Source organism: Dermacentor silvarum, chromosome 1, assembly GCF_013339745.2.
Source record: "Dermacentor silvarum isolate Dsil-2018 chromosome 1, BIME_Dsil_1.4, whole genome shotgun sequence".
Taxonomy (NCBI): domain Eukaryota; kingdom Metazoa; phylum Arthropoda; class Arachnida; order Ixodida; family Ixodidae; genus Dermacentor; species Dermacentor silvarum.
The window spans coordinates 280,723,860-280,741,117 of NC_051154.1; positions in this window are offsets into that span (position 1 = coordinate 280,723,860).

A 17,258-nucleotide genomic window follows, 5' to 3' on the forward strand; every position below is an offset into this window, starting at 1 on the left:
ACTGACCTTCTTAAGAAAGATGCCTCTTTCTCTTGGGGACCACTGCAGGAGCAAGCCTTCTCTACCCTGATCGAGCGGCTTACAACCTCCCCGATTCTGTCACACTTTGACCCTTCTGCGCCTACTGAAGTACGAACTGACGCGAGTGGTTATGGCATCGGCGCTGTCCTCGCTCAACGTCAACAGGGCCACGACCGTGTCATCACTTACGCCAGCCGCCTTCTTTCCACGCCCGAGCGAAATTATTCCATCACTGAGAGGGAATGCCTCGCGCTCGTATGGGCGGTCGCGAAATTTCGGCCGTACCTTTTCGGTCGGAGCTTCTGCGTCGTAACCGATCATCACGCCCTCTGCTGGCTCTCCTCTTTGAAGGACCCAACTGGACGACTTGCACGTTGGGCATTGCGTCTACAAGAATATACATTTTCTATTACGTATAAGTCAGGGCGCCTGCATAAAGACGCTGACTGCCTGTCCCGCAATCCCGTGGATCAACCGGACGATACCGATGCAGACTCGGACATCAGTATTCTGTCTCTCTCCGGCTTTCTCCATATTGGCGACGAGCAACGCCAAGATCCTGTTCTTCGAACACTTATGGAACGCCTAAGCTCCTCGCCTAATGACCCGTCTCTGCGGATGTTCACCTTGCGCGATGGAACTTTATACCGTCGTAGTGTTCGTCCTGATGGCCCGGAGCTGCTCCTAGTCGTTCCAAAGCACCTTCGACTGGCCGTGCTCCAGCAACTTCACGACGCTCCTACTGCTGGACATCTGGGCATCACTCGTACTTACGACCGCCTGCGGTGCCGCTTCTTCTGGCCCGGCATTTATCGCTCTGTGCGCCGTTATGTCACTTCTTGCGACCTGTGTCAGCGCCGCAAGACGCCTGCTATGCCTCCTGCTGGTTTGCTTCAACCAATTGCTATCCCTACAGAGCCCTTCTTCCGTGTGGGCCTCGACCTCCTTGGCCCCTTTCCTATTTCTATGAAAGGAAACAAATGGATTGCTGTAGCAACAGATTATGCCACGAGATATGCCATTACACGAGCGATGCCAACCAGCTGCGCTACAGATGTCGCCGACTTCCTACTATACGACGTCATCCTGCACCACGGCGCCCCTCGCCAGTTACTCACGGATCGCGGCCGCTACTTTCTCTCGAAGGTCGTCGATGATCTGCTCCGCTCCTGTTCTCCAGAACACCAGCTCGCTACCGCATACCACCCTCAAACGAACGGCCTCACCGAACGACTCAACCGCACACTAACCGAAATGCTGGCCCTGTACGTTTCCGACGATCACCGCGACTGGGACGTCGCTTTACCGTACATCACTTTCGCATACAACTCGTCCCGTCACGATACTGCCGGATTCTCCCCATTTTACCTTTTGTATGGCCGCGACCCCACCTTGCCCTTCGACACGTTGCTACCTTCCGCAGTACAATCACCCAGCACTGGTTACGCTCGCGATGCTATTGCCTTAGCCGCCCAGGCCCGAGAGGTCGCCCGTCATCGCCTCACAGTGTCGCAAGCTTCTCGAAAACGACGCTACGACCTTCGGCACCGAGACCACCATTTTTCACCTGGTTCCCTTGTCCTTCTCTGGACGCCTTCACGTCGAGTCGGCTTGTCGGAAAAACTCCTTTCCCGTTATTCTGGTCCATACCAGATATTACAACTGTCCGACGTGACATACGAGATCGCCCCAGTCGGTCAGCCTTCAGTGTCTCCCAACGTCACCAGCGATGTTGTTCACGTCGCCAGGCTCAAGCCCTATGTCTCCCCATTAAGCGACGCTCCATAACCTGCACCGGGACGGAGCTAACCCCACCGGGAGGGTGATGTTACGGTGAAGGGAAAGAAGAAGGTGACGCGAACGAGAGGAAGACGAAGTCTCTGGCCGTTGCCGGAACGCCATATTTCTTCGCTTGTAAATATACATCCTTCTACACTCGTGGGCCTGCTTTCTTCCTGCAACAATATATATATATATATATATATATATATATATATATATATATATATATATATATGAAGACTGCATATCTTATGGCATGATTTCTGTGAGTTGTGGAAGCGCGGCGTTTCGACGTGCCGTACTTTCAATTGGCATGACTCGGAGCGATAATGCAGGAATTCGCCTGAAAATGTTTCCATTCTCGCAGCAAGCCTTAAGAGCCCGAAATTGTCTAGAAACGGAAGGTTCGTTCGATTCGCGTGCAATTTGCGAACTAATTCAAGCAGTGCCGCACTTCACCGTTCGTTTCAGCAGTGTAAGTCTGGCCCCCTCTTAACAGCTGCCCTTCAATTCACAAATTGGATGTAAAGTGTAGAACCAATTCCTGAAATTTCTGCACTGCCAGGACTGTCGGTGCCGATGTCATGCTGAGATGAAGCAGCGGACAATTTCGCCGGTGCCGTGGCAGCAGACGACGCTAGAAGAAATATGACTGCGCTGTTGAGTCAGAAATTGCGCCGTGAATCGGCAACGATGGCACCCATGTCCACGAGAGAGCCAAGGTAGCTCGAAAGGTCTCTGTGACGGTTGGCTAGAAATAAGTCATAGGATGGGAGCGATACACGATCCGATGCACACTCCTTCCTTCTAAACATGAGCCTTCCCGTACCGTTGGACGTACGTCGACTTGAGGTAAAAAAAAACTTACAAAAGAACTTATTGCAGGAACACCAGGTGAATCTTTTAAGTGAATCCACATGAACGTTTCAATGCGTTCTTGGATGCTAGTCACCATTGAGTATGTGGAAGTGAATAATGCAAGTCCTTAATATCTGCTGAAATACCTGCGCCACTGAAAGCTTCGATGAATTTGATGGTACCTCGAGAAACTCGCCGTGGTGGCATAGTAACAAAGAGGATGCGCTGCTAAGCCCGAGGGCGCGGGATCAAATCCGCATTTCGGTTGTGGTGAAATGCAAGAAAACGCCGTGTACCGGGCATTGGGGGCGCGATAAAAAACTCCAGGTGGTCAAAATTAATTTTGGAGTCCCCTACTACGGCGTGCTTCGTAATCATTAGGTGGTTTCGGCACGTAAGACACCAAAATTGAGTTGAATTGATGCCTTGAGAATTCTTTACTAGGAAGGGATCGTTAATTGCTGAACGCGTTAGTTCAAAGGGCACTTTCACTGACTTTGCCAAGTGCCTGTCTCATGCACGTTACCCTTTGCACGTCCAAGTATCCGTAGCCGCAACTTCGCTAAAACAATCGCGTTCGCATGATAATGCCGTGCACACTCCCTAGGGTCCGAAAGCAATTTTACTTGTCGTGTTGCCATACTTGCACAAACTTTCACATGGATTGAAGAAGTTGCAGAACAGAGTAGTGTTTTCCGCCTCTTGCAAATTGTCTAGGCTGTACGAAATCAGCAACTCCTGTTGTAGCAATATGCAAGGGCGCAACAAACGGCAGAAAACTAGATATGTGTTCTGTACAGAGAGTGTAGTATATTGTCACGTAGTAGTGACGCTGAAGTAAACAGTCGTAAAACTGTGTAAGAAGAAACTGATTCTTTATTGGGCAAACCTGTGCCCACAAAAGCAAGCTACACTCAAAGCACAACGAAAGCGGCGAACACAGTCGGCGGTCGTCGAAAATCTGATCAGCGGCGAAACGCGTCGGCTTTTATACCTGAGTCATCGAAGGTTCTAGATTAATCCCTGATGCCCGCGTGTCTTCCAGAAAGTTCTAGACAATTCGCGTCAGTCATGCAATCAGATAACATAAGCGTCGGTGAAAACAGGCAATGGAAAGTAGCATCGATAACGTTCTAGAAACTTCCGATACAGGCGCGGCCTGCGCCGACCGATAACGTTTAACATTTGTTAGCCGGTGGAAAGCGGCCACCGGTGAAAGATAAACATGTATACGTGTCAATATCAAATCCCCCTCTCCCGTGGCAAATATTACGTAGTGAAGACAGGTCGCTGTCTAAACTAAATGATCAGGGAACATAGCAACATAGTTGGCTATCATTACGCTGCAGCACGTGTGAGTGTCTTCCGCTCTTTCAGAGTTGCGCCGTTCTCACAAGAAATAAAGACGCTCTAACTAGACTGATCGTTGAATCTGCTAAGATTGATCATCTCGGTTCTCCGTGTGGGCATCCCTTCCATATCTCCGTCAGATAATGCGTTGTCGTAGTTAAATATACATTAGTCCAAGTATAACTTCGAAGTGTATATGTATACTCATGGTGTGTTTCAAATACATAATTTATTGAAGTTGGAGCATGAGTTGTACCCTCCGGGTGTCCCCGTTTTTTTTTTTTGCGCCTCACTTGCGCTAACAAGGCCGAATTTGTACCCTTCTCTACGTTCATCTGTGTAGTTTGTATGTTTAGCTTATTTATTTGGGTGAACTTTCTGACGCATGATGTGATGTGAATGTGGTGACGCGGCTTCGGTGAATTGTGAAGGCCGTAAAACTGAAAGGAAACGCCAACACGGATGAAAAGGACAACACTTCACACGGGGCCAGTAACAGGGACTGTGCTTTTGTACGCAGCGCTGATTTGTAGCCTGCGTCGTTATAGCCCCTCCATCGACGTGACGCCGCTGCTTTTGCTCATCGGCGAAAACGTGTAGGGAGGGGATTTAGGCGTTGTATTCCTTTATCAAAAGTGATTTAGAATGCATGCTTGACAGTTCGGAGTGCTAATTTTCTGGGAACCAATCTTCTGGGGCTGCTGCTACCATGTCCTTCCAGGGATAATTTGCGGACTCATGACTAAAAGCAGACTTTTTTTGAGGGAAAAGGTGGAGGAGGTGAAGCGGCGGTTGGGGGACGTAAGAAGAGGTTCAACGACGTCATGGCCGGCGCCCGCTCTAACTCGTTTTTTCATCGCTTGTTTGCAACTTTCTCGGACGCCGTCTTGACGGAGCTGCGCTGGCTTGCACATGTTCACGTAGCTATAAAATGACACTTGTTCAAGGTCGTACACCATACAAGTACATTCACTACTGCCACGCACGAAATGGAGAAATGCAGCAAAAAACAAGTGAAAAGTCTGAAACGAAGATGAATTTTTGAAGCCTGGCAAAGGCGCACTAAAGCAAATAAGTCGAACTGCATTAGGTAAACTGGCCCCGTAGGCTTGGTAGGCGGAGAAGACACGAAGAACGAAAGACTGAAAGTGAAGCCAACTTGAAGTACCCGTAACAGCTTGCGGAGACGTCATGCATTTTGGTGGTTCCTGCTCGGGTTAAATTTTTTTTTCTTTTGCCGGTAAAGAAATGGACTAGAAGTTATTTCAAAGGACCTGGACACAAATTAAGTTTGGGAATTATTCTTTATCAGTCTAAATTGTTGTAGTGTTTCTATCCAGACTCGTTCTTGACGTGGACACCGAGGCAGCTGCTGATATTAACGTGGCGGTCCCATTCCGGCGGCACGCGCTCGGCATTTTAGTCATTGTTTGCAGACGCACTGTGCTTCCGGCGCTCATAGGACGAACGTGAACTTTATTGCATTAGAAATTTTCTTTTTGCGCTTTCAAATGACGCCTAGTATTATTGCCTAGCCTGAAGCATTACCTGACGGCAATCAAAACAGCGTGAGCAAAAAACGGCGTTTTTGCTGTACTATCCTCCGTTATACTACGTTTCCGGCACAACTGTTCAACATATACCAAAATGAAATTTGCTGTGCCTCTAAATGGAATGTTACACAAGGTTTCTATGAAGAGAAATTGCGCTAAAGCTATTAGAAATTTATATAGGTGCCAATAAAAATGGGCAAAGCTATAAAAGTTTATGAATGAATAGCTTTTTTCCTTTAAAACTCAGGACAACCATATTTAGTGGTTTTCTAGGCTAAAATGTACTTATCATCTATGCGAAGTTGTTTTGTATTCTAATCAACAGTTCATGAGTGATTACTTCAAATTGGAAATTTATGACTATACTTGCTTACGCCTTACCGAAGAGGGGACAAAACTATTCAAGCTGAAACTCTGGAATTTTCAATAATCAAACAGCAAGCCCTTCTCTCGGATTCCATGAAAAGAAAATTGTTTTATGTTAATTAGGGAATCTACAGGAGAGCAGTGATTTTAGTTAATTTTTCTGCTGGCGCGGTCCGTGCAAATTGACATTTATTTTCGTGTACACGCTAATTCACAACGATTGTTGCTCGTTACTAGAGCCATACAGTGTGTTGTAATTACTAGCACTCACGAGTTTTACTAAGCCGTGCTTGAAATCAGAAGATTTTCAATAAATAATACATCTCACAGGCGATTTTTGGTCGTGGCGCCATCTGTACAAAAAGATATGAAGCTGTTTCACGTTACTGACGTCAGTTCATCATTTGTCACCAGGGGCCAGGCGGCGAGAACAGCATATGGATCCCCGTGAAGTGGGAACCACTTCCATCCGGCGCATGCGCTGAAAAGCTCATGAAATAAAGTTTTTCATTCATTCATTCATTTATTCATCATTTGTCAAATGTGGCGACACTAAACATTACAAAGCGAGCAAAATGCAGAGGGAATTCTTTCTCCAGGTTTGAGTGTTTGGCTCAGTCTATAGTCACTGTCGCAGAAACGAGACGAGACAGCTGCGTTCGATGCGAACGAAATCAAGATTCTTCTTTTTCTTTTCTATATTGCTTTTCTTAGCGCGCGTGCCTTTGGAGCCCGCCGTCTTCTTCTTTCTCGTCTTGTCCACTCTCATGAGTTTCAATAGCTTCCGGCCGCGAAAAGTTTCCTTCTCATCAGTGGAAGCAACCTTCGAGTGTGTATAGGTGTTGAACAGGTCTCCGAACGAGTTTTCCTTTGGATTTTAAGAGACAGGAGCGCGGTTTCCCGTCGACTCCAGAATATACTTCAATGACCTTAGCCAGGTTCCAGAAGGATCTAGGAGCACGTGCACCGATCAAAACGATATCTCCTTGGTTCACTGTCATTTCTTGCTTTCTTGCGTTACACTGCTCTCTCAGTTCTTTCAGATATTCCTTGTTCCATCTCTTCCACCAATCTTTTGTAATTTTTTGCTTATTTCTCCACATTTCTTCTATGCTGATCTTTTTTTCACTTTCTGTACTGTCTTTGATCCTATGCTTTCCACCTATTACATCAGCCGGCACTATAGGTAGAGGTTCATCTGGTTCGCTGTATACATAGGTCAACGGTCTGTTATTAAGGGCAGCTTCAACTTCAGTTGTTAGTGTTTGCATCTCTTCTCTTGATAACAGTCTTTTCCCAATAACTTTCCTCATTGTTGATTTCATGCTTCGTACCATCCTTTCATAAAAGCCTCCCCACCAAGGCGCTTGTTCTGCGATGTACTTCCATTTGATTTGGTCCCCTTGGCTTGCTCTTTTGGAGACTTCTTTCTGCAGTTCTTTTATCATACGATTTATGTCTCTGTTGGCCTTCTTGAACGTCCTTGCGCTGTCACTGTAAATGATGCAACATAGCCCTCGTCTCGCTGTAAATCTTCGGAATGCATGTAAGAATGCTTCTGTTGTCGTGTTGTCCACAACTTCGAGATGTACAGCTCGTGTGGTAGCACATACAAATTTTGCAACATACTGTGTTGTACCTTTCATCGCGTCCTTTACAAGTAACGGACCCGCTAAATCCACTCCGATCACTTCAAATGGTTGTCGCTCGTTGACTCTGTCAGCAGGAAGTGGTGCTGTTTCTTGGTGTAGTGGTCTAGCGTCAAATCGTTGGCACTTTAGACATCCATAAATTATCTTCTTCACGAGCTGTCTTCCTTGTATTATCCAGTACTTAGTTCGAAGCTGTAATAATGTGACGCTTATTCCTCCGTGCAGCGTGAGTTGATGGATATGGCGTACCAGCAGCTTTGTACCCGCCGTCCACTTTGGCAGCACAATAGGATGTCTTTCGTTGTATGATAATCCACTTTGAAGTAGCTGACCTTTGTGTCTTATCAGACCTTGATCGTCTTCAAAGACTTCCGTACCATGAAGAAACATCCTTGCTGTCTTCGTAGGAATGCTCTTGCTCTGTACTATGTTTTCTCGTATATGTTGTTGTTCTAGCTTGATTATTGTCGTCTCAGCATTCTTCAGTTCCTCAAAACTCAGATCTCCGATGATCGGTCTCTTTTTTCGTATATTCCGGATATACCTGAGAACCCAAGCTGCGACTCTGAGTAAGCGTATGTATGTGCCATACTTCTCCGCGTCAATCACTGCCGTATTTGAGGTGCATGTGTTAATCGCATAACTTTCACCATGCTCAGTGTCGTCTTCTGCTTCTGTTTGTTCTGTATTTTTCTTTTTCAGAACTGACCATTTTGGACCATGCCACCATAGCTCTGAGTTTATCAGACGCTCTGCGCTTACACCTCTAGTCATCAAATCAGCTGGGTTTTCTTCACTTGCAACGTAATTACACTCTGACAGTTTCGTTTTTTCCTTTATCTCCTTCACTCTGTTTTCGACAAAATTGTCTCGTTTTTTTTTCCGCGTAACCAACTGAGAACAATGGTCGAGTCTGTCCAATATCTCGTTTCGTTGAGTTTTCTTACAAATCCTCTTCTGATATATTCAGAGAGGCGTGCAGATAACGTCGCAGCCATTAGCTCGAGTCTTGGCAAAGACATTTCTTTCATTGGAGCTATTCGTCCTTTTGCTATGAGTAGCTCAGACTGTTTTTGGTTTTCATAGGTATTTATCAAGTAGGCTGCTGTTCCGTAAGCGTACGGGCTTGCATCAGAAAACAAATGAAGATCCGTGTGAAGAGGCTGGCTGCCTTGGTTAATATCAAACCATCTAGGTATGCTGAAGTCACGTATTAATCGTAGCTCTTAAATCCAGTTCCTCCACGACGCCGTTTCATCTTCTGGTAGTGGGTCGTCCCAAGATGTCCCCTTCCTCCACATGTTTTGTATTTGTCGCTTAGCTGTCACTGTGAATGGAGTGAAGACGCCTAGAGGATCGTATATTCTTGCGGTTAGCTGTAGCATTTGCCTCTTAGTAATTGGACCGCTCGTATCGATGTCCTTTGTGTCAAAAGATGGGAGGTACAATCTATCTTCCTCGTAATTCCATCTGATGCCAAGTACCTTTATCTGGGTTGAGGTTTCCATGCCTGTGTTTTCCTCTTGTATGTTTATAGTTCGCTGTAATCCAGGCTCATTAGTTTTGAACTTTCTGAGTGTCATTGACGCCTCTTGAAAAATGTCTTTTGACTCTTTATAAAGTTTTTCGGCTTCTTCTGATGAGTTGGCTCCCAGTATCACGTCGTCGACGTAAATGTTGTTCTTCAACTGCTTAATCGTTTCCGGAAAGCTATCTTCCAACTTGCTTAGGTGGTTTCGTACAGTTGCTGCAAGTAAGAAAGTACTCGGAGCTGTCCCAAACGTAACTCTTGACATTCTCCATGTCACGACTTTTGCGTCGCTACCGCTTGGAATTCTGTCCCACCAAAGAAAACGCAATGCGTCTCTATCTTCTTCGTGTATTGAAATCTGCAGAAATGCTTTCTCTATATCAGCTGTCATTGCTATGTGATGGTGTCGGAAGTTCATCAGCATATGCACCAGATCACAATTGAGATTCGGTCCTGTTTCGAGGTTATCGTTTAAAGAAAACCCTTTGTCGACGATGAAGATGCATCAAATACAATTCTTATCTTTGTGGTTTGTCGATTTTCCCCTATCACTGCCTGATGCGGCATGTAGTAGCAGTGTGTCATCGGTCTACTTTTTTCATCGACCACTTCTGCTACTCCACTATTTAAATAATCTCTGATAGCACTGTCGTAGCGCCGGAGTATGCTTTCGTCCTTCTGTAGCCGTCGAGTGAGTTGTCGTAATCTGTTCATAGCTACGCTCTTGTTTTCCTCAAGTTCCACGTTATCTTTCCATGGAAGTCTGACAGAATATCGCTTCTCTTCAAATTTTAAGTGCCTCTTGAAGTGCTGAATCACTGCCTCTTCTCTCCCGGTTTCTTTCTCAGGGCACTTTATGCCTAGATTTTCAATATCCCAGAAATGGCTGAGTTCTCGCTGCCGTTGGTTCGCTCTCGGGCCTCCTCTTCATCCGTCTTCTGTGGCCAGTCCGTCGTTCTGGTAGTCCGTGGCCAGTCGGAAGAGGAGTAGCCGCTAAATCCTGGTCACGGCACCATGTCGCAGAAACGAGACGAGACAGCTGCGTTCGATGCGAGCGAAATCAAGATTCTTCTTTTTCTTTTCTATATTGCTTTTCTTAGCGCGCGCGCCTTTGGAGCCCACCGTCTTCTTCTTTCTCGTCTTGTCCACTCTCATGAGTCTCAATAGTCACCGCGCCTACCCCACATTCCTTCAACCACACGTGTCTGCAACCACGCCTTCAATGTAGTCCTACACGAGCTCACTTACTTGTGGCTGCGGAAAGAGAAATATGAAAGAAAGCGCCGTGCACGATACATCATGAGTGCATGCCAGCAAGCCAGCAGGTTAGGCTATTGTGCCATTGTGTCAAGCAGAATTGCAAATTGCCCTTGCCCTTGCCTGTACGCACCATGTTTGAAGGCTGGTACGACGATCTCTGGAAACTTGCTTTCCCTACGCCAGGGGCGTAGCCAGGGGGGGGGGTTCAACACCCCCCGAAATTTTTTGCGCAACCCCCCCTCCCCCTTACCCACCCTTTTTTCTCGTCGCTTCGCGCTGACATGATTCAAGAAACCGGTGCTACTATCACATTTTCATTCCTGGGCGCTTCCGTTTGGGTTGGTACTTCACAGCGAATCATGTCTGCATATGGAAAAAAACTGTCACGGTGTTTGTCAAGGCTTTGACACTCTGTGAGGTTTTGGGCGAGAATGTGGTGGCCGCATTCTGCAGCAACAAATGCGGCAGTCGCATTTTAGATGAAGGCGAGAATGCTAGAGGCCCGTTTAGATTTAGGAGGAAGGAAAGAGTGGAGAAGGAAAGGCAGGGAGGTTAACCAGTTCAAGACAACCGGTTTGCTACCCTACACATGGGAGCGGGGTGAGGGGGAATGAAAGATGGGGAGGAGAGAGAGAGAGCACATAACGTACACAGCACACACATCGTCAGTCACAGTCCGTCACTCTTGCGTGATGCGTGACATCACTGTCATAGCCGCTTGTCCAAGCCCGTTTCCTTTAAAAACCTAAGCAGTCCCTTCGTTGCTTTCAGCTGCGATGTCTTCTGTCGACGACACGCGAGAATGGTTTCAATTGACAGTGGTCGATTGTCCAGGTGTGCTAGAACGGACGCCAGGGACTGTCTCGGAACATTATATTCAGGACAGTCGCATAGAATATGTTCTAGCGTCTCCTCGCAAAGACAGGCATTGCAAAAAGGGTTGTCGGCCATTCCAATGAGGAATGAATAAGATTTCGTGAATGCCACCCCTAGCCATAAGCCATAAGATTTAGGTGCACGTTAAAGACCCCAGGTGGTCTACATTTTCGGTATACATTTCCGCCGCTACCCTTCAGGTGCCGGTTCGGCCGCGCTCGCGCAGGATCTTAGGCTACGTTCACACTTGGTCTCGAAGCTGGAGGAAGCGGCAAAATCTTGCAAAAATCCGCCCGCCTAGGCGGCAAAACAGGCAGAAAAACAGGCGGCGAGCCAAATCGGTCTGGAACCGATTTTTTCGCCATGGCGAAGCGGAAACGCGGCGGAAAGTCGTTCTGCTCGACCAGAAGCTACACTAGCATGTAAACATCCGGTCGTAAAATTGAACATGGCACCAAAAGTGTAGGCTGCAATGCTGATCGACGCGATCAAGAACCACCCCTTGCTCTACGACAAGAGTGGTACTAAAACGTACTGTCAGCAATACTCGCGATAGTATTCAACGTCGCGCGACCGGAGGTGCGGTAATGAAGCCTTGGTGTGACCCAACTTCTAACACTTTAGCAAAGCGAGGCAAACCCACCACCGCCGTTTCCGAGGTGTCCGCGTCTTCCGTTTATTCATTGTCCATTTCTAGAAAACAAGTAGGTAGAAGTATAAAAGCCATTTCTTCTTCCATTTCCATGGAATACAATAGTTAGGCAGATTCCTCGGTGGCGCTCTATAATTTTCCTCGCACGTGCACGGTATGTTGCAGAAGTCGCGGGTGATTTTCTCGTCGCGACGATAGATTGGGAACGTAGGTCTCACGTATACGACGAGCAGGCTTCGGCGAGCCCCAACAAAAGGGCAAGCCCGGGTTTTAGCTTTCGTGTTCCCGTTGCCGCTTTGGGGTCCTGGAGGCGCCGACAATAATACGACATGATAAAATGTTATTACAACTTGTAAATAAAATCCATTAAAGAAATATAATCACGCCTAGGCACCAACCTGTGACTCAGCGCTACCACGCCCGTGTGAGGAGAATTACGGAACGCCACGGGCAATTTACCGAAGGTCGCAGATGACACGCGAAGTTGCGCAAGATGATCACTTTTGATGACGGGAGGGTCAAAGAATGAACATACCGCTCGAAATGCGATAATGAGCGCCACCACGCCGACAAACGTACGCAGACTAGATGGATGTGGACGAAAGCGGCAGCGGCGGCCGCGGCGGTAGCAAAACAAATGTGAACAACTTGGACATGCGTGGAAAAATTTTTCCGTCCGCTTTGGCCTTTCCGCCCGCTTGCCGCTTCCCAAGTGTGAACGTAGCCTTAGTCTGCGCTCGAAACGTCTCTTGTATGCGATTGCGCCCCTACGGAAGGCTGGTAGTTACTGTTGTGTTGTTGAATCCCAAACCAGCAATTACGGAAGGCTGGTAGTTGGTGTTGTGTTGTGGAATCCCAAACCCGCAATGTACACACGAAGGGGTTGATGCCAGCAGTGAAATTCCACTGACTCACAACAGAATGCACAAAACGGACAGCCGACAAGCATGGATTAGTGCTGTGCGCAGTACAGCGTAAGTAAACTCTTGTTGCAGGCGCCGACAGTTCTCGTCGGAGTTCACGCGTCCTGAGAAATTGATTATGTGCACTATGCACTGAACAAGACCGGAGTTCATTCCTGCATCACTAGTACACCAATCAGTCGAGATTCTGTGAGGTATAAGGCCGCTTCCTGTTTGCACCGGCGTAAGTGAAGCAGAAATGAGTTGCACGCACTACTTAAAATGCGTACACATGCCATATCTATGCTGTGCGGTGAAATATTCTGTACAATTCTGAATCTGTTGACGTAAAGGCAAATGACGGCTGCACGCTCGCACACAGCGGAAGACACAGCGGCCCATGCACTTGCCGCCGGAAATGCAACCTCCTCGTATGAGGGAGCAGGCCGACGAAAGCTTCGAAAAAAAAAAACGCATTACGCGTTCTTGCGCGTATTTAAGTTTTCTAGCGCAAAGACGCAGCGAACAAGCTATTGCATGGGAGTAGGTATATAGCCTGGTCACAAGTGCATTTTCACGTGTATAGCCATCCTTGACTTGTGAAACGCACTTCGCCCCGACGAGGACGACGCCATCTACGCTTAACGGAAGATGATGATATAAACTTTAATTTTCGAGACGGTGTTCCCGAGCGTTTGAGCTGTGGATCACTCTAGGTGGGAGGGTCCCTCATTCCAGGAATCCTCTGGCCGCGATAGCATCCCGGTCTCTGGCGACAAGACGTCGTTGTTCGTCCAGGGCCGGGGTGGAGATCTTGGCCTCCCACGTCTCGGCGAGGAGGTTCACGTCTTCGGACGTTGTATGTTTGGTAATGGCGTCTTCGGGGCGCCACGGGCACTCTAGTTGCAAATGAGCCAGAGTGTCAGGCACGGCGCAGATCGGGCAGTTGTATGTGTGTAGTGTCGGGTGGATGCGATGCATGAGGATCCCATGGGTGTACGTATTGCTCTGCAGTGTTCGGAATGCGGTGCTTTCCTCTTTCGTCAGTTTTGGATGAGGTGGCGGGTACACCCTGCGTCCCAGTCGGTAGTGTTGGAGGATGGCGTTATACGTGGGGGGTATTGTCTCCATTTCCGCTGCGTCACCAGGCGGTCGGGGGTCTCGCGAGGTGGCGGGAGAGGCCCGGTTGACGTGGTTGCGGGCCGCGGCGTGTGCCGCTTCGTTTCCCTCGAGCCCCTCGTGCCCTGGTACCACGTGACGCCGGTGTAATGGAGCTGAGTGCTTCTTTTCTGCCGAATTTTGACTGCTTCCACCGATATTCGTCCTCTCGTGTAATTGCGTACTGCGGATTGGGAGTCCGTGAAGACTGCGACCGCGTTCGTGCTCGTAGTGGTGGCGAGGGCGATCGCCGCTTCTTCCGCTGTCTCCGAGTTTTGCACCCTGACTGTGGCGGATGTCAGTTCTTTGCCTCTCGAGTCAACCACACTCAGGGCCGTAAGCGGTTTTTCCCGGGTATTTGGACGCATCTACGTAGCGGAGATTAACAATTAATGATGTCATTTCCGATCGGGTGGGTCGTCTCAATGATGCGTTTTCGAAGACTGGTCCATTCATTGGCGCGATGAGAGACCATTGCTACAAACGCCCACTGTACCTGTCGTACTTACTGTACTTTACTGAGCTGACTTTACGTTTTACTTAATGTCTTCACAAGCACACGCGAGGGGGGGGGGGAGCAGTCCCATGTCTTTGATAAACATGTATACACTCTGCTTAAACTTCAGATATTTATTATCGAACACGTCACATTGAGGAAAGCAGACGCTTGCCCTCCCCCTCCCATCCGCTCGTACCGCTGAACCCCCCCCCCGAAAAAAATTTCTGGCTACGCCCCTGCCCTAGGCGGTCAGGTGTGATGTGTGTGGCAGGGTACTGTGTTGGACTATTCTACGCGGCGCCGGTTGCACGATAGGATTAGCAGCAAACAATTAGCGAGCCTTGCAGACTGCAGCGAAAAGTGCTGACGGCTGCGTGACCTGCAGCATTCCAAGTCGCGCACTACTAAACAAATGTCACGTGTTCCGAAAAAACTGAGGAGAGGCCCTACCCCCTCCGCGCGTTAGGAGAAAAGTGTGGAGGAAGTGACGTAGTCATGGTATTTGTCTTTATTTTTTAACGATTTTTGCGCTGTGGCGGTCATGTTGTGGTGGCGAAATGGCGGCTTTTTTATGGTGTGTGCGCTCACATGTGTTGCGCCGTAGGTTTCGTACAGTGGCAAAAGCGTCGTGTGGGCAGTATTGCGTTTGTCTCTGTGTTTTGGTCCGCTGTTTTATCTGAATCGTGCTCTCCCGGATGTAGCTGTGGCCAGGTGGGACTGATGGAACTCAAACGCGTGAGCTGAATGCACATGCAACGCTGTACGAAATGTACCGCGCCACGGCAATGGCCACGGACTAAGGAATATCTGCGGGAAATATTGCCTCTTCGGCGGAATCATACTAACGTGCCATTGTAGACCGAAACCACTGTGTTCCAGAATCTGTACAATGAACGCCTTGTAGGTCAGTGACAGTCGTGCAGTATTCCCGATTTGGACAGCGGGTGATTATAAGTAACGATGGTAACGTAGAACGTTATACAACAATAGACAATCTTTGCTTTTGAATGTTGTGTTCAGTAACAACTTGCTTCTGTACATATTAAAACACATGTTGCTCAACTGTTACTTGTTTCTCGCAGTACTCGCGACAGCACGAGCTCGTTTGAGGAGAACGCTTTCCAGGGTCATACACACCTGCACAGGTGTGCCGGTGGAGTTTTACGCAGAATATGTGCTTCATTTTGCTGCCCTCGACATCGGCATTCACAATGCCTGCTTACCCAGCTGTAGTGTTTCATGACCTAGATGTGCACGTTGACGTTTACATAAGCGCTCAAAGCGCTGCATTCATGCAACGGCGCACGATTCACGGAAGCAAATGCAAATTACTGAATCAACAGGTTGAATACAAGGAGTTCTGTGCTATATAAAAATGGGGCTACTCTAATAAGGAGTACATGCATAAGATACAGCTGTGTATAACTATGAATCAAAGAGAAAGGGACGGGAGTTGTATTCATATAACCAGTTCAATATAACATATTTAAAGCTTGCAGTACATATATTCTGCGTTGAAAAAACATGATGGGCGACACGATCCCGTCCTTACATCCAGTTTTATTTCCCTTTTTCTTATTATTCTTGTACATCAATTAAGAACTGTAGATTTGTCTTACGCTTCAATTTCTGCAGGCTTCCTGTGGCTTTGTCATTTAACTATGGTTTAGGGATGAAAATATTTGAATATGGTGATGTCACATGACAAAATGATCTGAAATAATGCGACCATGTTGGACAATGCCTAATGGCACTAATATGTGTTTTGTCTATTTCTTATTTTTGTGGTGGAGAAGCTTAGCATTTTCTCTCCGGATGACATCTGGTTTCTGGCTCTTCTAGATTAACGTATTCCACGAGAGCTGTGAGTAGTGCCTACGAAATGTTATACAAGCAAACTTAGCTCGTGTTCTTAATACATTTTCAAGCTTTGTTCTTTGCCAGTGCCCATGATACAGTGTGAAGAGACAATCGCTTTCCGTCGTGCTGAACCATTTGGACGACCAGCCTTTATCGGAAGAAAGAATTCTGCAACATCGACGCGACTCAGCATCGGATCAGAAGGCCGTGCAAGCGCTCCTGCGCTTCCTGAAATTGACTAGCCTGTGTGAACGTCTGTGATCGGAATGCCTTTTCTGTTACCTATGCCTGTGGTTTTTTGCGTTTTTTTTCGCTTTCTCTCTTTGCACTCTTTCCAACCCCTATATCCCCCACCCCAGTGTAGGGTAGCAAACCGGAAACTCGCTTCTGGTTAACTTCCCTGCCTTTCCTCTCCCGCTCTCTCTCCCAAGTGTTGGATGTTACTATTATTGTTTAAATACATCTACATAAGCTAAATCAATGGAACAATTACAAAGAAGCAACTCGCTCCACAGGACAAGTGCGTATGAAATCAGATACGTTCCGTACAACAGCAGCGTATTCCAGCAATTAATCGCCCATTATATTTTATTTGCAGACTTGTAGAAACTCTTCCTTAAGTGTGCCAGTTTCTTCCTTGCCTTTTTCCATCATAGTTTTTGAAAGGTGATTATTCTGCCTGAGGCTAGCAGGATAGGAGATCATCATTGATGCAATGGATGGATGTAAAACTTTAATGAAAGTACTGAGGTACGCGACTCAGCGCGCAGCGGGCCGCTCCCACGTTGGGACGTTGATGCAATGAGAAGAAAAATTGGCTCAGACCACCGATACATTGATTGTCAAAAAGAGCGTCGGCACTACATATTCCCGCAGACGGACTCTACTCAGCGACGTGCGTTCGAAATGTTAATCCAGAAAGTGCTTTGCACAAACAC